The 23763-nt window shown below is 30.9% G+C and overlaps 1 protein-coding gene and 1 long non-coding RNA gene across 2 annotated transcripts in view; both read left to right on the top strand.

Moving 5' to 3' along the window:
• LOC134684236 (low-density lipoprotein receptor-related protein 6-like) overlaps nt 1–23763 on the top strand; it is an 828684-nt gene that overhangs the window by 93524 nt on the left and 711397 nt on the right. The window lies entirely within an intron of this gene.
• LOC134684235 (uncharacterized) overlaps nt 4835–23763 on the top strand; it is a 160859-nt gene continuing 141930 nt past the window's right edge. Inside the window, exon 1 of the long non-coding RNA XR_010101215.1 lies at nt 4835–4919. This is a non-coding gene — a long non-coding RNA (uncharacterized LOC134684235). The remainder of the gene's footprint in view (nt 4920–23763) is intronic.

Below are 23763 nucleotides of genomic sequence, written 5' to 3'. Positions count from 1 at the left end.
TATTTCATCGATCTATGGCGGGAACTATAACTAACGTTATAGAACGACGTTGCTAGCATAGGAGCATTTCTTGAAATGTTTGGAACTATCGGGTTGAACTACACCTTTTCACTACAAGATATAATAACACTTTTTCAGGGTATATCTATTATTTATTGATATTTTTATCAATCTATCGAAACGTTAAACATTAAACACAGTAACAGTAGTTGTCAAAGTTGAAATCATCTGACTTGTTTAATTGCATTCATTGTATAAGGTAAACGCTGTCTGCCTCATGCCGTATTAAAGAAATAATTTACAGCTTGCAGATTTATAAAGATTCTTCTTCTTCGGAAGACTGATCAATGCTGATGGTATCCGGACAGAAAAGTAACACGTTCCAGTAGACTATAAACAGAATAAATTCACTAACTTGTATATTTGTACCGGGAAGATAAAACCTGATATGCCGTGTTTAAAAATTCACAATCCTTTTATGACACCATTTTCGAAAGAAATTTGAAAATGGTTAACATTTCCGTAAATAAACAACGCTTCATATCTATATATATATATATATATATATATATATAAAAGTCTATATAAGGACCAACCAGCAAATTTACTATGTACCGGATCGTCTAGAATAGGCGATACTATGCAGATAAGGAAAAAATTATATCAGTCTAAAGATTTGCACAACGGTACTGATATAAGGTGTTATTAGACGAAAATGTTGTTATAAAATCGTGTTGACAAATATTTCGGCTCAACAAATGGCCTTCTTCTTGTGTCACAGTATTGTTAAAACTTGTGACACAAGAAGAAGGCCATTTGTTGAGCCGAAATATTTGTCAACACGATTTTATAACAACATTTTCGTCTAATAACACCTTATATCAGTACCGTTGTGCAAATCTTTAGACTGATATATATATATATATATATATGGCATATACGGGGTTCGAATCCCGGCGAGGAAAGAACCAAAAATTTGCGAAAGCAAATTTACAGATCTAACATTGTTGGGTTGATGTTTAGACGAGTTATATATATATATATATATAACTCGTCTAAACATCAACCCAACAATGTTAGATCTGTAAATTTGCTTTCGCAAATTTTTGGTTCTTCCCAACGACGAGTCTAAATTGAAAACTACGTTCAAACCTATAATTGCGTTGGATAAAAACCGCAATTTTTATACGTGTGCATGTCAAACAAATTTCGTTGTAGAAGGGTCTAAAAACAGCACAAACAACATTTTCCAAAAGACCAAAAATGTGAAAAAGTATATTTAAACAAAACGCATTTGACTAACAGGTCGAACAACCGATGTTCTTAAACCCTGCTGACTGCCATTGACGAATGCCAAATAAAATTGATCACAAGATGTAGCAAAATGGATCTGAATATAAATTTAATACGTCACAGAAAGAAAAAAAAATGTTAACTTGTGGCTACGATGTTGTGCCACAAACATTCGGTGTCAATATTTCTTAAGTACACCAGATCTAGATTTCGACAATATATGTCTCTTCAGTGATGTTAGGGATCGAAACGGTATTTGAAAGGCCATATAATTTACTCTCAATTTAAGATTGACTCTTGAATTTTAAGAGACAATATAGGATGAACGGATCATATAAACCGGAGGGAAAATATGATACATGCCCAAACACAAAATATTAACGAGTCTAAATTGAAAACTACGTTCAAACCTATATATATATATATATAATCGAGCAAACTTAAGTTCGACTTCCAGTTTTCAACGACTCATAGCTTTAAAAATAGCACGGTGACCCATACTTTTTATTAAATTTTTGAAAAGAACATAGTAAAATCTTCATTATGGCAAATTATAAAAAAAATCTTTCTAAAAAAATATATACTTATGATCTACCTTAATGAAATATTCAATTAAAAACGTTAACGAAAATCATCCAAAATTTTACATCGGTTGCTGGCTGTCGAAATCAAAGATATTTAGGACCGCATTGTATTGAACATGATACTTTTAAAACTGTTTAAAAAAATGTTGTATTGTCCATTAAAATGTCATTTCTAAAACTGGGTCGAAAGTAAATATTATATAAATATTTATCTGTGTGCGTTCCGTTCTTTTAAATAATAAAATTGAATGCTAAGATCATGGTTTTGTTCTATTTAATTTATTGTACTATATGTTTTAGGATAATAATCGTATTGTTTTTGTTTCAGCTTACCAAGTAAAACTTTTGTATTCAACCAGAACTGGAATCATTGAATTTGATTTTGATACAAGCAATGTGACTGTATTGTTAGAGCATGGAAGTAGTAGTGTGTTTGCCATAGACTATGATTACCAAAACAAATACATTTATTTTCCAAGATACGATTATGATGACATCGTTCGGTAGGTAAACGTTTATTCTGATAAGGTCAATAGTAAGAGAAACAAAGATTGAAGATGGTAAAATCAAGTTTGAAGAAAAAAAACCCATCAGTTTTATTTATAGTAATGGGACTTTTGAGTGATATTTATAGGCATCTATGTTCTCATTAACCACAACGTGAAACGAACAATATGTCTAATGTCAAGAAAAATATATTTTTAAAGTATCACCAGTCAACATTTTCAGAATAATCGTTTGTTTTTGTTGCACTTCAGTGTTTCTGTTGTTTCATTAATTCCATCTTATGATTAGTGTGTTTACTTTCGTTTTAGTTTGTAACAATATTTGTTTTCTATCAATCGATTTAGGACTTTCGAACGACGGTATACTACTGTTGCCTTTATATATATACAGATACCCTATTTTACACATAGAACATCCAAACATAAACATTTAATATTTTCCGAATTCACATTAAACATGTATGTTGTTGCTAGTTCTAATGTGCTGCTGGCTAACATCAAGCACTTTTAAATGCCACTAGCAGATCGATATCTATTACATGTACACTTAACAGCTCGATCAGCATGTTAAAGTCTATACTCGGTTAATATTATCATATATATACTCTCCAAAGTTTCAAAATTATTCCCCATTCTTAGAAAAACAAATATTACAAAAAGTGCATGATGAAAAGTAAAGATAAAATTCGACACCTTAATGAAACGAAAGGGTTATCATTGAACATGCTTACTCAAAACTACAAAATGCACAGAGGAATTGTGAAGCAACATTTAAGATAGCACGATGACATATACATGATATAACTATAATAGTACAATAGGTCTCCAATATAATTTGTTGACCTAAAGCTGTACGATGCAACGTTGAACATTTTAGAATTTAAGCTACGGTATTCTGATAATGTATCAGTACCATGTCGTAAAATCGTAAAAGGATTTCCCTATAATATGCGTATTTGCAACTACACGAATTACAGTTCTAAGTACATGATGTTGAGCTAAGATGATTATGATTTAAAACCATTGATCCATTTTGTTACGTCTGGTGATCAGTTTATTTGACAATTGCCAATGGCAGTCAGCAGTTTTTTTTCTTCAAAAATGTACCTGTGATAGTATAAAAGTCATAAACTACTACTACTAATTCTACTACTTCTACTACTACTACTGTTATAACTACTACTACTTATCCTACTACTACTATGTCAACCACTACTTCTCCTTCTACTACTTCTACTACTTCTATTACTTCCGCCACCATAAATACCTCCATTTCCCCTCCCACTAGCTTCTTCAATAATTTTGAAAAAATAAACCCCTTTTATCATCTGATTTAAAAGTATATCCCATATCTTATATGATGTTTCCCATTCATTTATATAAATCTAATAACTATAATAATATACAACATTAAATCATACCACTTATTTTAGTTAAAATTACTTGCTACTGTGATTCATGATTTAATAAACATTTAAATTGATCACAGAAATGTGCTACTACTACATACTATTACTGTATCCTGTACTCAACATATGTTAAATTTTACTGTCTTATTTGTATGGAGTCCATGCAGATCCTAATATAACATTTTCTTAAAACATTATAACTTTTTAAACTTTGTCCTGAAATATGACAACTTGTATAAATAGTTTTGATTTTAAGTTAACAAATAAAGATTACATAAGTTGATTTTGATAAAAAAAAGCAGATAACAATACGATACTTCGTCTCGACAAGATTATGATGAATGTGTTTAAAAGTACTGGATATTTTTCAGTTTGAATACAGCGTTAATTGGTGTGTTCGATATACACACCTTAACATTTGAAGCAAAATTGCATGTTACCTTTCTAAACCAAAAACATCAACATCGATTCGTCATTGTATTGTACACTATGTCGCTATCATAATATCACAGATTCAATTTATTGTGAGTGTTTTATAAATTTGTCAATGGAGATGTTTGGTAAATCTAACAAGATTAGTAAAAACAGCATAGTTAAGAATAAACTGCAATGGGGATTAAGTCAAAGAGTCAACAACCAAACTTAAGAGCAGAAAACAGCTGAAAGCCATTAATAGGAGAGAAAAACAGAGAGAAAATTATACATACGGAAGCAGGCTTCAACTCACCAAAACAAAATTGCGTACACGTTTATTAAAAATGGACGTTACACTGAACAAAAAATAGAAATGAACTAAAAAATAAAAAAAGCATACAAGAATATCAGATCCAGAGGCTCTTGTCTTGGAATTGGTGTGAAACGTGGCCGGTTTAATTTTTTTTTTATGTCCATTTCTTTTTTTATGTTTATAGATTTCCTTATCCCTCAAACAATACAACATTACAGACAGTTGTCCAGTCATCGTCATATCCATCAGGAATAGCTGTTGATTCAGCCAATGATCATATCTACTGGATTAATTCTAATAATGTAGGACAACTCTCAAGATGCAATCTAGACGGAAGCAATGTAACTGTGCTATTAACTTTTATCCGTCCTTGGGTAATACGACTGGATGTTACAAATAGGTATTCTGTTTTTTTTTTTTTTTAAAGAAATTGAGCGAATATTAATTTATTTTGTTATCAGAACAATACACATGTTTTATCATTCATGTTTTGCTATAAATGCATTTTTATACCAGAAAGGCCACCATTGTCGCCTTAATTGTTTACTGCAATCTATAATTAGTTCTAATTGGCTTTCTTGTTTTGAGAGGATTCATGTAACTGTTAATGTTATGATAGAAATTGTATTAAAACTGGTCAGCCTAAACTTAAATTTAATGATTAAATACAATGGATCATTATAAGCATCTGCTTGACATGATAATTTACCGTCACTAATAAGTTATAAATACATCTAAGACATTTGTATGAGAATTAGATTTTCAATCATTATAGCCTCTATAATATTTGAAGATACATTATTGTCAAAAAGCTCATCTTCAGTAGCAGAATTGATTCTGTTGATCATCAACTTGATATACCGTTAAGATGTGATACATAGTACATGTGGTTTTTTAAGACAGGTTAAGTTTTTTAGTTTTGTAAACTTTGCTGTCATCAACGTGTAAAATATTCCAGTGTGATTTGGTTTCCTTTTATTTGTTTTTTTTTTTAATTTTCATTTCCCTCATTTATAAGGTTTTGCTTTTTTTTCACTTTAAAAGGTAATGCTGTAGTTGATTTTTTTCAATTCAGTTTTCTATAGTTTTGTATTTCAATTGATATAGTCAGCCTTTACAACTTTACTCTCTGATAAAATATGTACGATCTGTCTAAAACAAATACTTCCATAATGGTGTGTTTGTTGTTAATATAATGCAATAACAACATTGATTTCCCAATTAATATATACTATATATTAGGAGGTTGATATCTTAGATTGTACCTGCCTGCGCCAAACATCAAGGTGTGCTTTAACAAGGTCATTCCTTTTGCTTACTACTGACCGACATTTGGTCATATTTCTTAAGTAAAGTTGTCATTTGAGAAACCTATATTTTATTAATAAAGCTCGCATGTCACTTTTCTTCGTCAAAACCAAGCTGAACAGTCACTGTGAATCCAGGATATGGAAATTATGTAATCCAGACGCGCGTTCGCCTACCAAACGGGGGGGGGGGGGGTGTTCTAGGTTGGGGTGGGGCTTGTCGTGTTGCATGAATTATAATTCAAACAATATCTTGATTGCACTAGAGATGTTAAATCACTACAAGTGTCTCTGTTTTTAGTAGTATTGCATGCACATTTTCGTTTGTGATACATGCCGTTCAATATCCTGAATATAAAAGAACACATTCAATGAAAATATTATCATAATGATTACGAATTTGTTTTCTTAAAATAAATGCATTGATATTTATGTATCAACATAAAGCTTGCAGATACCTTATTTAGGTTCCCATAAGAAATACACTTTGTTTAAAGGGAGTATCTTATATATAATTTAAATACTTATGTTCTTCCCATATCTTCTTATCCATGAATGTTTTAATTGTTATTAAGATTCGGACGTCATTAATGTTTTTTATGCATTAAAATGACTAGAGGGTCTCATCATATTGATTGTATATATATTATCCCAAAAAAACGTGTATGGTGTTAGGATGTATGTCATATGGGGGAATGGTGTAAGGTGTATGGTGCTATGGTGTATGGTGTAAGGGGAATGGTGTAATGGTGTATGAGGAATGGTGTGATTGTTTAACGTGCGATCGGGAATGGTGTGAAAGAACGGTGTACGACATTTCATTTTCGGAGTGTAGACATAAACAAGTATAATAGTCTTAATGTTTGAAATTTAATTGCACTATGGGTAATTTCGGATCGTGTAGATATAATTGGAAAAGGTGTATGGTGTAATGTGTAAGGTGTATGGCGCAAAGGTGTAACGTGTATGGTGTAATAGTATAAGGTGTATGGTGTATGGTGTTATGGTGTATGGTGTACTGTGTAATGGTGTATGGTGTTAGTGGGAAGTTTACACCATCCTAGGACTGTAAACATGCTAAATTAGGCTAGGTTGGGCTGTTTTGTTGTTCGGGATGTTAACACTAGCAAACTCGTTCTGTGCGAGTCGTTTGTTAAATTGAATGTATCTTTATAATAAAGTGTCACTTTATTTAAATTGAAGCATTGAAAATCGATCTTTGAGTTAAAGAAAGTGTTCGATTGCAATTTGTAAGTTCCTTCCAGTATACTCGTTTTTAAGTTTGTGTTTTTATATACCAATTCTTTTTCCAAGTCGACTCAATATGCACAATTTATATTTACCTATCGGTTTATAGTACTATACAACATTATCTAATTTAACACATGTTTTATTTATCATAATCCTTATATGTAGCATTGTCTCATTAATGTTTATTACTAAAACAACATCACATACTTAAACACAAATTGAACCTGAAACTTTAATTTCCTTAAAATGTCAAGTTTTGATTTGTCATACAGGTGGATGTATATAGTTGAACGCTATACAGACATATTGAAGTCTAGATTTGATCTATCAGATAGGCGAACGATCACGCACTTCACATCCATATCTGTGTTGTGCATGGATATAGGTATGCTGTAACTAGTTAGCTTTGTAGTAAAATTACTTAAAATATGACAATTTATCATTATTTTGTCATTTGTTGTTCACAGATTAGTGTTCAAAACGTTCAAAATACTGATCAATTTGTTTTTACCTATACATTGACGGAACAAATCGTGACATAATTTGATAACATTTATTGCATTGAATTGTTTACGTCGTCGTAAATCGATGTGCATCAATCGTGACGTAAACAACAGATTAATAAATAAGATAAGTACATTGATATATTATTGTTGTACGAATGAATTATGAGTTATGCACGACTGGTTTCAACTCATTGTAGACACTGAAGAGAACAGACTGTACTGGATTAATTATGATGGTGACATGAAATCATGTAAAGACGATGGCTCTGATGTTAAAACAATACTTTTAACACATGTTCGAAGATACTACTATGCTATCAGTGTCGTAGGTAGTTACATATACTATGGTAATGGAAATCAGTTGTTAATGGTGAACAAATCACCGGGATCAAAGCCGACTGTTCTGTATAACGATACACAACGCATTGATAGTATATATGTGTTTAATCAAGCAGGTATATTAACAACCATTTATAATCTCGAATAACGATAATCTACATCATACATTTTAAACATTTCTTTACAATATCATATCGAATCGTTATGCACACATGCTTAGACAAATTCAATTGATAGTTTTTGCTAAATTATATCATGAACTATTCGACACATCTGGATGAATACCAACAATGCAATTGGAAGTAATAAGATAGACACGAACATCGTATACATATAAAACACATGACAATAACTGAACCATGGTCGTGAACATAAAATCAAGTGTTGATTTTAAATACACATTATGATTTAATTTCAATGATACGAACAGCACGAATGACTTATTGTTAATGATTTCTTTGTTTAATTTGGAACAAAACGTCAATGAGAGCAGCGCAACATTAAACAAGACATAGAAAACTATAAGAAAGAACACATTCGTTTACATTCAGTTAAGAAACTTAATAACCAGTGCTGGCAATTGGTATTAAACATGGAAAAGGTAATCTTGCAAATTTTTCATATTTTTTTTTTTTTCATATGTTTAAAGACTGTTTATAATGTATAAATTGCCTACATATGTTTATATTGTTTACTTATAATTGCTTCTTGCTTCTTAATTTCTCATATTAAGCGTTTTACTTTATATTGTTATATATTTAACCAAATGTGCATGCTTTGTCTTATCTCAACGTTGACTTCAATGCGTTCTATGCAAATTGCTTCTGCAATGTTTTTATTATGAAAATTAAAGATACATTTATATTCTATATTGTAATATTATCTTCACTGATAAAATGTATCATTATTGATATTTTTAATTCTAAAAAAACAGAGTCAGAAGATACCACAGGAATATTCAAAATCATATATCGAAAACAAACTGAAAACTTCTTGGATACAACAGAAAAATACAGACAAGCAATAGTACGATAAACACACAATAAAAACCTTAAGACTAAGCAACAAGAACCACATTAAACGCTAATCTCAAGTGCTTCGGAAGTGTTAAAAAGGCAACAGTAGTATACCGCTGTTCAAAATTCATCAACCGATTACGAAAAAAACCAAATCCAGGTTACAAACTAAAACTGAGGGAAACACATCAAAATTAGGAGGAGAACTACAACACACCAGACACACAACACTAAAATGAATTACCTTTAAAAAAAACAATTATATAGCAATGACTATTTTTCTGTCTTGGTACAATACATTTTAAGAAAAAAATATGGTGGGTTGAACCTGGTTAGCAGATTATTATACGTGTTGGTCATGCAAATAATTTCTTACTTCTTTTCAATATCGTCTATCTATTCACTGTTATTGTTTTGATGATTTCATTATATAATGTGATGTATCTGTTATTATTGTTTTCATTATAACTTTTTTTTAAATAATTATGATAATCATATAACTTTAATTTTTACGACTGACATTGTTATAAATGAAATTGTACGACACAGACAAATGGTAAGTGATATTAAATCTAGTTTTTAATCTTAAGCAAATTGGTTTACACGTTGCTGTATTAGAATACCATTCCCAAATTGTGGAATCATTGTCAACTGAGACAACGGTTCACTGTTTGTTTAATTGAATAGAATTCCGTTTTTATTAATGTTAATTGTATTCTACGTTGCACTTGGTAAAAACTAAGTTACATAGGCAAACAACTGTGATGGAGTCGTCAGATAGTTTTGCTTAAAATTGAAACAAGGGAGTTGTTAACAATTGTAGTAAATTATGTTGTCGTTTGTTCTCTGTTCTTTAGTTTTTAGTGTTTAAACTTTAAACTTAGTTTATATATGTAACAAATCATCTATAAACAAACTAATGTACTTGTTTCTCAAATTACTCTTTAAAGTCTCACTATTTAGCAGTATTCATTTATCTGAATAAATAGTATGCCTTATCATGTAAGGATCTAAATACGTTGACAAATGCTGTAACTCATATGTCTGTAGTTATTTGAAAAAGATCATCCAACATGATATTTCGGAATATATGAGGCAAACACGTGTGCTAATTTAAAAAAAAATATATTCTTAATTCCTTTTCAGGTTGACCTATAGTGGTGGAAATGTCAAACAAAACTAAAATTTTAGATCTGAAGGTATGCATAAAGCTTTGATTGGATAATGATAACATAAAGCTCATTGCTAGGAAAATTATACGGTAGTTATTTTCTGAAATAAACTCAAACATATGCATAAGTGCATATTTGGCTACAATATTGAAAATACATGCATACGCATATGTAAATTAGATTAATAATCCTGCGGAAATAAAGTATAATTCATTTCATTTTTGTGTAATATCTTTAAATATAAGCTCGTTTGACTAAAGCTTTACTTTCAAACAGCATATGTGAAATCTTACACATTTCCCAGAAATCACTCATTGGAAATTTATGTGATTCATTTATACATTTGTTTAATCAAAGTAAAAATAAATACCCATATTATAGTAAAACACATTTTGAAAAATTGCAAAAAGTGTTTTTATATGTAATTTTTTTTTTTGGCGAAATGATACATGATTGAGACATGCACTTGTATATTACAAATGGTTTTTAGTCTTACTGAAATGCGTTAAGCTCTATAAAATGTAATAAGAATTATTAAATCCGATTTCAAAACATATACATACTTTGCACTTGTAATGATAATCGTGCATGTCGTGTCAATTTTTGTTGTTCAAAATCTCAAGTCTTAGAGAACTAACATTAGTAGTCTTTAACAATAAGTGTACAGTCTATATAAACTTGTTACGCTTATCTAATACTACGGGAATGGCAATATCATTGTATATCATATATGTTTTATTTTTTTTATTTTAGTTCTCACTGCAAAATGGGGTCTATACATCCATTGAATTATACGAAAAACATTTCAAAGAATTGAAATTGAATTACTCAATTTGGAAACAAAAAGCATGGATAATGTGAAAAGAAGAGCACGTTAACATGTTTAATTATAATACAGATTGCAATGAAGATGAGTGAATTATACAACCATAAAGAGTGGGGATGATATTCCCAAACACTTAAGTAGACAGTGATTTTCAATATCATGAATTTTACGCCACGCAAGTATTTACTGGCTAGAAAATCTGATGATATGCAGTACTTTCCGCGAGGATTTACCAATAGAAAATCATTTCCTCGAAAATTAAGCGATTGACAATTCCTTTCCGGAATATTAACGAGTCCGGTCAAGAAATTGCATTTCCAGTGTTCGAAAACCGATAAAATAGATGAATTGGAATAATGGATTGTTGTCAAGGAAACAGCAAATCAGAACGTAAAAAGAATGACTCGAGGCATGGTAGAACTGTTTTTTAGAAAATGTCATAAAAACAAACTTGTTGAGTCATTGAATTTAGTTTTATAGTCCAATACATCTGAATGTATGCAAGTGCTCTAAATAACTTAAGGATAGTTAAGAGCCATACATTTTCTAGTCATTTAATCTGTGCATTCGTTTGAATGTATATCACTTAAACTCTAATGCTTGAAATATCGATGAAAGTTGTTAACTATACAAATAGTTGATCAACATTTGTCTTTCGTAGTCCTAGGTTAACACATGAATTCAGAATTCCATTTTGTTTCAGGTCGTTGTTGCTTCAAAAGACTTATAATCTTATCAATGACATGCATTTTAATGTTCTCATTTTGAGGAAATGTGTAATAATCACTTTTATCATCAATTTCTGTGTTTTATTCTAAAATTCGTTTTATTGTAAACGTGTAATTTTGGGCACCATGAATAGTTTATACAATACCTTGTAATTATAATGTATCTTGTTTGATTTACTTATCTTTGTGTTTATAAAAAGCTATACTCCTCATTTGTTATCTTTAACAGTGGAAACAGTTTATGAATGTGAGAAGTAAGTCGATTTTACAAAACAAAAACATCGTCAAAGATAAATACATGAAGAGAATAACAAGATTCAAAGATAGGTAAATTAATATAAAAAACAAAACACTTTTCGTAGTCAATTAAAATATGTGCGACCTATAATTGCAAAAATATTGTTTTTCTCATTCTAAATCTTTATATTTTGCACTGTTCTACTATAAGATGCACATTGTTAGGTATCATGGAAGATTATACATGTTAAAAGTTACTATTTCCCTGTTGTTTTCCTTAAGACGTCATGTACACAAACTTGTTGAGTAACCACATTTATCTTTAGACTCCGAAAATTCAGACTAGTAAATGTATAGTTATCCGAGGGCAGTACAACTTAAAAAAAAATAGGGTTATACATTTTCTTTTCATTTAATCTGTACATACTTTTGAATGTATTTAACTTGAATACTAATGTTTGAAATAACGTATGCAATAGATGTTCTTTTACTTAGATAGTAAATAAAATAAATTGATTGAGCGAATATCATGGTCTATTTTAGTTGGTTTTTAGCAAACGGTAGTGTTGATAACATTGCAATCCATATACATATATATACACTAAAACAATATATATATTTTTCTCTTATGCATATTCGAAAAGCTATGTCAAAATGCCATGGAAAATGATTGATCATTTTCTGTTAGAATGTCCTTCACTTAAGATAGCAGATCACAAAATCGGTCTTTAAATTATGAAATTTCACCAAAAAAAGTAACCTGATGATATGTCATTTTTATATTTTTGTTTGTTTTTTTATAATTCACACATGTTTTTGTAATTTCAATCACTTGTTTAAGAACAAAAAAAACACCTCCTATACATATCATTAAAGTTTGAAAACTAGAAAAATAAATAAAAAAATGAACATGATGACATAGAGTTGTCTCTCTTAGTCCCAGGTTTACCCATTGATTCAGAAATTAATTTTCTGTAGGTTGCAGTTGCTTTAAAATGACTTATTATTTTATCAATAACATTGTTTATATCTTTGGTATTTTGTTTACATGAACTGGTATCACTTAATCGTTCAATCAAGTACTGTGCTTTATTTTGTAATTAATTTTATTGTACAGTATAGCTCAAATTTTGGGCACTATGATTGGTTAAACAAATATCTTGTTATTATAATGCATCTGTTTAGTAAGCTTATTTTTATGATAATAAAACATATCATAACTGCAATCCTTTTTATTAAGTTGGACTCCTCATTGGTTATCTTCACGAGTGGAAATTTCGAAATATTTTAAGGACATGCTTGCAATAAGTCGATCCTAGAATTTTTTTTGGTAAAAAATGGCATGCTCTATTATAATTAACAATAACCATATGTTTTTGTTTCTAGACACGAAAGGTCTCAATGCTAACGAACCGGAGAAATTCGTGAATTTTTTTTCAACGTTTCGGTAGGGCTTTCAGTCAAACGATGATTTATTGATACGAGTTATGTATCAACTAACGCTTCTGTGCTGATATGCCTATTGTGGTGTTTTGCTTGTCTAGCTCACGGTTGTCTCTATTGTTAATTTTGCCATGTCGCAATAAACTTTTCTAGTTTAAATTGAATAGTTTGTTTTTTTATGCAAATGAAAGTTGACAATTGGGGCAGAAAGCGTATTCAACATTTTTGTTCGTAGATACATTTTTATTCAAATATATGAAATGCAATGAATCATTAATGATTGACGAGAGTATTCGTATGAAAAAGCTAAAATTATGTTGATGAAATATAAATCGAATGTTATTTGTTGCCTATGCTCTTGTATTTCTCTCTATGTACTCCGGCATTTCAAAGTCTTAAAACTATTTGATGCATTGCCAGAGTTATTTGCATTTAGAAATGTTCGTAAACATTGTCAATCGTGAAAAAAGAAACATAACATTAATGCAAACAAAATAAATGATTGAAATATGTGTAAGATTATGACAGATATTTCTTCATAGGTAACATTATCACATTTTTTTTTCTACGCATATTAATGTACCAACTATGTCACAATCCCAATTGCTACATTTAAACTATCTTTGAGTTAGCTGACTGGATGAAGCATACTTTTCAAGACACACCTACCTTGCCGATTCACTTGGTATATTTCCTCAGTGAGTTCAAGAATGTTTTAATGATAATTTTCAATTGTTTTTATGTAGATTTATATAATTTGAACATCAATAAACTAGTGTCACATCTTTGTGCAGAGATTTGTAAGTTTCACACATCTTAAGTTAATGAATGACAGTTCTGATGTTCATGAGCTTTAGTTGTTTAAGGAAATATTACTATAAAAAATGCAGTTTCAGTTGTGACTCAGTCCCTGTCAAATCCATAATGTACGGCAGCTACTCTACATCTTTATTATAATAATTCATTATTAAATGCAAAACACAAATGCGTTGTTTTATTTGACAATCTTGTGTTAATCAAATTATCATTTGAATACTAGCAAGCAAATTTAGCGGCCTACTACATTATTCCGACAGTCAATTATAGATGTGACAGTGAAACAAAGTTTATATACAAAATGTGTCTAAAGGTATTGCTTGTCTAGGCTACGAGAGATAATCCAAATTGAATTATGACGTATATTTTTTCAGTCCATTTCAGATGCATGATATGTCCGAAACTATTTTTAAGAGATGTCGCATTCCTGAACATATCCTTACACTTTTTTATATTAAGACATATGACTTTAAAAAAGCATTATCAATCAAAGATGTATGTTCGCAAGTCGTTATCAGTGTGATCTACACTTATCATTTCAGTTGATGTTAATAATTTACCTTAATGTGTGTACAATTACTGTTTCATTAATAATTTACCTTAATGTGTGTACAATTACTGTTTCATTGTTTTTATATCAATATAACGGATATGTAGTTGTAATACCACCAAATCATGGTACGCCACATCCGGTTGCATACGAAAGTAGGTCTAAAAAAGTATTCCCTTGAATTTGACCTTTGTAGGTAATTAATTCTACATTTTATTTAAGAAATAATTGATGCCAGCTATACTTTATTGTAGTTTTAACATGGGTAGGCATTATATTCGTGATTATTTTTGCCAGAGCGATAGCGAGGGCTAAAATAACACGAATATAATGCCTACCCATGTTAAAACTACAATAAAGTATAGCTGGCATCAATTATTTTGATTCTGATTAGGAAAATTACGGTAATATCTATGTTCGCTGTGTATAAAGTGTACGGTATTTGTGTATGCTCTTCCATCAACCTTCCTGTCGATTTTTATCCAACTAGTTTATACCAGTTTAATTTGGCAAAGTTGTATAAATTTCTAGAATTCAAAATTAAAACAGATATTAATAATTAATTTATTAACTAAAACAATATTTGTGTCACAATATAACAGAAAAGTTATATTTCAACAGTCTTTTCCTTTGAGGTCAATTTCTGACACGCACATTTACAAGTCAGTCGTCAATGGCGGTGGACGCACAAGGAGAATCGGGTAGGTCTTTATTTACTAAATTAATCGTAGATACTCCGCCATTTAATATTGTATCATTGGTAAATATGTTCATAACTGATAGAGGATTTCTTGATAAAGTTGTGCTGACATTCGAGACTTGGCAGGAGGGGCCCTTTGACAGAAATCCATTTATACTTGCGGTGGCTACACCTTTTAAAGTTGATCAAAGGGCACGCCTTTGTGCATCTGGCGATTTCAAATGCTGTATTTATACATGAGATTAAAATTAATACTGGGTGACAATCTTGTTGCATTTGTAAAATGGATTGGAAACCTTGGTGGTATATTGGTAATTACGCCTATTTTTTTTTTATAGGAGAAAGGGGTTCGATTCCCTAATAGGGTCAATCCATTTTATCAGAAATATGAAACAATTTTGTCATTTCAGTACAACAGTAATAGTAACCTATTCTTTATTTTATATTTTATCGTCGGAACATATGTTTTAATGAAATTGATATACAATGACATGCCTTTTTAACAGGAGAGATGAAACCTGTTTTTAGGGGGAGGGGTTTTGAAGTTAGAACAGCCAACATGGACGTTGCTGTATCTAGGTCAACTATTTTCAATTACGAATTGTAACACATTGTTGTCATTGTTAAAGTATTAGTAACAAAATGTGTATCATTTTAGTGTTTGAAAGTGTTTTAATTTAAGGAAATACATTAAATGCATACCATTTTGACGAAATTCATTTTTCTGCCGTAGTCAATATACGCATGTGCAAACTAATTTTATTGGATAATAAAGTATGGTTTCTTTACAAAGCTAAAGAAGCACGTCATATTAGAATGCAGTATAACTATTTCTGTGTCATAAACATATGTCTTGGGTATTTCAAAACACCGTTATTTTTTATTTGTGATTTCTATAGAAAATTTTGTAATCTTGAGGTTACATGGTGACTAAACCTTGTACACAGATAGAATAAGGGGAGAAATTTGATTGGTTTACTTCCAATGATGGTTATTTTCTTATATGCAATGAAATGTTATGTGAAACTTGTTCTATAGAACTGGACAGGATAAAACTTTACTCATGCCAAGTATTTCTTTATTTGAAACAAAGATAAATTATTCATAATTTTTTGAAAAGCGCAAATTTAACAAAGACTAATAGGGGAAAATCAATGGTGGTATTACACCTGTATACTCAATGGTATAGTCGTTAGTAAAGGTATGTGAATGACTGATATCCTATCATTCGTGAGATTATTAGATTTTTCTATATTGCACGCATAAAATTACCTAATTGTAAACTTCATCCTCTTTTAAAACGAGTCGGCGCATTGATACAGTGATAACTATTATTTCTATGACAGCCATACATAAAATTGAGAATGGAAATGGGGAATGTGTCAAAAAGACAACAACCCGACCAAATAAAAAAAAACAACAGCTGAAGGTCACTAACAGGTCTTCAATGTAGTGAGAAATTCCCGCACCCGGAGGCGTCCTTCAGCTGGCCCCTAAACAAATGTATACTAGTTCAGTGATAATGAACGCCATACTAATTTCCAATTTGTACACAAGAAACTCAAATTTAAACAATACAAGACTAACAATGGCCAGAGGCTCCTGACTTGGGACAGGCGCAAAAATGCAGCGGGGTTAAACATGTTTGTGAGATCTCAAACCTCCCCCTATACCTCTCACCAATGTAGAAAAGTAAACGCATAACAATACGCACATTAAAATTCAGTTCAAGAGAAGTTCGAGTCTGATGTCAGAAGATGTAACCAAAGAAAATAAAGAAAATGACAATAAATCATAAATAACAACAGACTATTAGCAGTTAACTGACATGCCAGCTCCAGACTTTAATTAAACTGACTGAAAGATTATGATTTCATCATATGAACATCAGGCACAATCCTTCCCGTTAGGGGTTTAGTATCATACCATCATAACATATATTAGAAGAACATAACCCGTGTCATGCCAACAACTGTTTTTAGAATAAATGTGTTTAGTTCAGACGCAAAGACCTTATAAGTGACTCAATATTAACGCCAAAATATGCAATCTTTAATGACTTGACAACAGTATCGTAATTATATCCCTTCTTAATAAGTCTATTCAAAAGTTTTGTAAGTTTCTGAGGTGAAAACTGACACCTTTGTGCTTTATAAAGAATATTTCCATAAAAAAATGGATGTGAAATACTTGAAAGTATAAGAAGTCTGCATGTTGTTATATTTACGAATGATGTCTTTATACCGATGATGAAATTTAGTAAATGTTTTGACTAGTTTGTGATATCGAAAACCCTGGTGTAATAGATTTTCAGTAATACATAAATTTCTCTCGTTAAAATCTAAAACATTGTTACATACACGAGCGAATCATACAAGTTGAGATATATACTCACCGTAAGATGGTGACAAGGGAACGTCACCATCTAAAAACGGATAATTAACGATAGGAAATGAAAAATCATCCCTTTTATCATAAATTTTAGTATTCAGCTTTCCGTTCGTGATATAGATATCAAGATCGAGGAAAGGGCAGTGGTCAGTGTTTTTATTAGCTTTATTTAAAGTAAGTTCAGCAGGATAAATTCCATTAATATACATACTGAAGTCGTCATTATTGAGAGCCAAAATATCATGCAAATATCTAAAAGTATTATTAAATTTGTTTATCAGATGTTGTTTTGATGGTCTTTGCTTATTTTTATCATAAATTGTAACTCATAACAATACAAAAAGAGGTCCGCAATAAGTGGTGCACAGTTAGTCCCCATTGGAATTCCAATAATCCGACGATATACGGAATCCCCAAAGTGAACACAAATGTTATCTAGTTAAAATTCAAGTGCATATATAGTATCAAAGCATGTTCAATTAACATAGTTTTTTTGTTTATTGCTACTAAAAAATGACCTAAAAGAGTTTGAACATATATATTCACATTTTGATTTTTTGAATGCCCATTTAATTAGGTGTGTGAAATTTTCTTAATGAGAATGTGGGGCAATGTGGTATACAGGGTAGAATAATCAAAACTTTGAACAGATTCAAAATCACCAATATAAGCATGCAATTTATCAAGTAATTCCAACGAGTTATTGACACTCCAAAAGTAATTTATTCCCCTATTTTCGAAGGCCTTATTTGAAAAAAAATATTATAAGGTTTTTAATTGTACCAAGTGTGCTGGTAAGAAGAATAGACAATTTAGTAGTTGAACAATGGCTAGAAGACGAAATAAATCTATATTTGTAAGGGATTTTGTGTAGCTTCGGAAGCCAATGCATAGTTGGGACTTTCATTGTATTTGGCTCTGCTTGTAAAGCGGTGGCTAAAAGTTTATGTTTGTTACATATTTCGTTTTCTGAAAATGGAGTCAATGATTTTTTTGTCAGCTTTTGCATAATTGCTTTTATACTTGAAAACTTATATCATGTATATGACAAGATTGAAATACGACAGTTAATTTCAATTAAATTGAAATGGTTGATGTGTGTGAGCTTTCTTTTCTGCTATTTGATAAAGACATGTCCTTTTTGAATTTGTTTGGTTCTATTTAGTGAGGCCATCAATATCCACCGAAGGAGACCAATGCATAAGGTACTTAGAGGATCATTTTTCTAATCATACCAACCTGCATTACTTATAGCTTAAGAAATTGAATGCCCACACGCAAGTGGAATAATAAAGTATATGAGTTAGTTATCAGATGGGTCATTATTGACAGTTAGATTCCCTCGATTCATTATTAAAACAATTTTGGAATATGTATACTGTTTTATATATTTTCCTTTTTGCGTTTCCGTGAGGACATAGGTGTACCGTAGCTGCACCTTTCGTAACAATACATAAATATTCTTAACAATGTTTGTAGATAGGAGTCAGTAAATTCATTCGAAATTACAATTTACTAACCTGAACTTTGTATTACTTTGTTCTGTTTGGTTAATCTTTTTTTTATCGTTTTGATTACTTCGAACAAAATATCTTTTTGAACATCTCTCTTACAGGATGTTTTTCCCTTTGTGAACTTCTATTTAAAAGTGCGCTATATTAATCAAAATATTTCTAAACATGACAACTTTTTTTTATTTAGTACAATTGTCTGTTAATACATGTAAAAATGAATAACACGTGTACTCAGCATATCAGCATTCAATGCAATATACATGATATAGCCACTTTTAGTGACAAAAGGTAACGTATTGTCAGTTACACTAGAAACTGATAATTGTTAAAAAGATATAACATCATGGGCGTTCTTCTTAATAACGTAAGTTTCTAAGGTGGATTTTTACATATGGTGTTGTCCCAAAGAATACATTAAATGGTTGGTCACTGTTAATAGAGAGGAAACACTTCATAAAGTATTCGTAGAGTTTTGTTACGTTTATGGAAGGCGTATATGCTAAAGTTATCGTAATAATTATTCCATTGTTTTTGATTAAAAAGTAAAATCACAAAAATACTGAACTCCGAGGAAAATACAAAACGAAAGTTCCTAATCAAATTGCAAACTTCATAGCTAAAAAACGTCAAACGAATGGATAGCAAATTCTGTAGGTGACAATGCACATGTATTTTGTACTGTTTCATGTGCTATGGTTTTTTGTTTTACGTGTTTGTTTTTATTTTGTGGTAAGTCACATTCTATATGTAAATGCCTGTCCAAAGTCAGTAGCATGTAAATCAGTGATTGTCGTTTGTTTATGTGTTACATATTGATTTTCCGTTCACTTTTTGTACATCTGGTCATTGTTGAAGACCGTAGGTTGACCTAAAGTTGTTAATATCTGTTTCATCTTGGTCACTTGTGGAGTGTTGTCTCATAAGCAATCATACCACATCTTCTTTATGTTATTAGTCACCACTTCGGTGTTGACGTGGACATCAATTATATGGTCATTTTTTATAAATTTACTGTTTGCAAAAGTAATAATTATTCTTATTACTAAGGGCTTTCGTATCCCAGGCAAAGATAACCTTAGCAGTATTTGGCACCAGTTTTTAGAATTTTGGGTTATCAATGCTCTTCAACTTTGTACTTGTTTGGCTTTCTTTACTATTTTGATCTGAGCGTCAATGGTGAGTTTTATGTAGACGAAACGCATGTATGCTGTGTTAAATTATAAGCCTGGTACCTTTGATATCTATAAGCATGTCGAAATGTCCCATTGTAATGCGTTTTTGTGTATTTATTTGTCCTGAATGTTCTTTTTTTTGTACTGTATGTAATATTGTCATTTAAATGTTATATTGAACATTGCCATAAATGCACGAGGTTTGGCTAGCCGTTAAACCAGGTTCTACCCACCATTTCTCTTTCTTAAAATTTTTGTTGTACTTCAGTGTTTCTGTTGTTTCGTTGTTTTCCTCTTATTGTTAATGTGTTTACTTCAGTTTTAGTTTGTAACCAGGATTTGTTTTCTCTCAATCGACTTATCACTTTCGAACAGCGGTATACGTGTGTTGGCTTTATTTATATCTTGCATATTAATACACAATTTGGGATTTTTTTTGTCATTTAAACATTAGTCATATCTACTAAAACTACCCTATTTTACTTTTTGATTAAGAATGGCTATGTATAGTACATTATACATGTCCGTGTTTAAAGACAAATGTAACAAAGAAAGATATATGTCGATTAAAAAAAAAGGTTGATCAGTATCGTCAGTGTTTTCAAATATTGTACACAACTGAGAGGAAAAACTTCCTGCTAAAATGAAGTTCACATGATCTTTTCTTTCCGCTTATTGTTTGAGATAAACAAAGATATAATGCAAACTGAACAAATTCATATAATTGCAATATATTCTTTTATCATAGTTTGATTAAACTATTTCGAAATTTAGCATGTTTACAGATTTTTTTGTTGGGTCCATTTAAATGAAACAAATACACTTACAAAAAAAGATTTTTTGAAATAAAAATGGTCGTTATTTCGAGTGAATATTTATTCTTGACTTTGTACAAACGACATATATATATATATATTAAAAGTCTGTATCGTTGTTAACAATGTTGCAGATGCAAATTGTCAAAACATATAAATCTTAAAGAATACACAAGAGGGACGAAAGACACCAAAGGGACAGTCAAACTCGTAAATCTAAAACAAACTGACAACGCCATGGCTAAAAATGAAAAAGACAAACAGAAAAACAATAGTACACATGACACACCATAGAAAACTAAAGAATAAACAACACGAACCCCACCAAAAACTAGGGGTGATCTCAGGTGCTCCGGAAGGGTAAGCAGATCCTGCTCCACATGCGGCACCCGTCGTGTTGCTTATGTGATTACAAATCCGGTAAATAGTCTAATTCGGTAGGTCAATTTCATGAGAGGTAAGGGGATTGTAATTACGACGTAAGGAACATATCCGATATCATTTGTAAAACGGTTATTCCATAACGGTCAACCAACTCGTGATGGCGTCCGTAAAATTTACGAAGGGATGATTTCAACTTCACCATTTGGAACTCTTGGTTTAATAGCTTCCTTGTGAGCAGTAACCCTCTATCAAGAAAATCGTGATAGGAAATGCAAGCACGGGAATATCGTATCAATTGGGAGATATATACCCCGTATGCAGGTGCTGCTGGAATGTTGCTACTTAGAAATGGAAAGTTCACAATTGGAAAGCTGAAATCATCTCTTTTGTCGTAAAGTTTTGTCTTCAACCGACCCTCATTGTCAATTTCTAGATGTAAGTCAAGATATGAAGCCGACTTAACTGTATCTGTAGTATCCTTTATATCTCCAATTCGATGGGATAGATGCGATCCACATAGTCACCAAATTTTGAATTGTTTAGTGAAAGAACGTCATCTATATATGATACATATATTCAAAAATAAACAATACCAACTACATTTATATCCGTTTCTGAATTTACATATTCCAAAGGTTCTTCAAAAATGTTCAATATATGATACATATATTCAAAAATAAACAATACCAACTACATTTATATCCGTTTCTGAATTTACATATTCCAAAGGTTCTTCAAAAATGTTAAGAAACAATCTAACTGACCATAATGTATAATATAACAAAATGAGAATGACACAGTCATGGGATAGCACGCTAAAAGAGTGAAAACTATGTCCAACAATAAAACTGTACGTTAAACTATTCATTACTTATATCGTAAGTTTAATTTTTAAAAACATTTACCCACCACGGCAAACAATTACCTACACAACTGCCATGAATGAAATAAAAGTCAATACTGGTAATCTATAAGTAAACACAATATGTACTTATGGTGTATTTACATTCCAAATGGCAGCTACAATCATAATTCTCTAGCATGTTTGATTGCATCTCTAATACCGTCTGAGTATTTAATGGAGATGATTAAACCAATAATCTTCAATTATTTGAAATTATAAATGGTGGTATTTCAGTAGTGGCCCTTCAGTCTCATGTTATACCTCTAATTTTACGGGTGTATTTGCAATTTTCTTTCTGTTAATACTACATCAACAATTTTAGACCGGGCTTGTTACTTCGAAATATAACAAATAAACATAACAACTTCCTTATGAGATGTCAGTATCATCGATAATAGTTATATTGCCTTGACTTACAATTCAAAGTGTATGAAAGGATTTTAAACAAATGATAATTGATATACCGGAAAAATACACATGCAAGAAAACGACGCTTACATAAACGCATTATTTTGTTGATACAAAAGCCAACATTTTCACGGTAACAGCAGCAATCAAATACTGTTTTTGAAAATCCTGGGGTTGACGAAAATGGAGGTACAAGTTTGGTTGTGTATGTGTGTTTTCTTTAGTGGCAAACTACATGCATCATGTGAGTATTTTTGTGTAATGTTTTGTTTTGTATTTGCAAACTTTAGAGATATCAAAGAAGTGTCCGTAAGGGAGCTGTGCACTTTTAACTTTCTGTTTTACACTTACAATCATTTTAGAAAGTTGTCAATATATTACGTTCAAGAAATCTAGTAAGTAAATTGTCAAATTGATTATCAATTCGTTTACGTTTTATATAGTAGATACAACTTGAGGGCGTTAACCCAAATGGGTGTATCTAACTTACACGACGGGTGCCACATGTGGAGCTGGATCTGCCCACCTTTCCGGAGCACCTGATATCACCCCTAGTTTTTGGTGGGGTTCGTGTTGTTTATTCTTTAGTTTTCTTTGTTGTGTCATGTGTACTTTTGTTTGTCTGTTTGTCTTTTTTATTTTTTAGCCATGGCGTTGTAGGTTTATTTTCGATTGATGAGTTTGACTGTCCCTTTGGTATCGTTCGTCCCTCTTTTTACCTCAATAAATGCATAATGATTATTTGCAATAATTTATGAGGCATTA

This window comes from Mytilus trossulus, chromosome 9 (genome assembly GCF_036588685.1).
Source record: "Mytilus trossulus isolate FHL-02 chromosome 9, PNRI_Mtr1.1.1.hap1, whole genome shotgun sequence".
NCBI classification, from domain to species: Eukaryota; Metazoa; Mollusca; class Bivalvia; order Mytilida; family Mytilidae; genus Mytilus; species Mytilus trossulus.
Note: the sequence above shows the minus strand (reverse complement) of the source record. Positions and strands in the feature narration are given on the sequence as shown.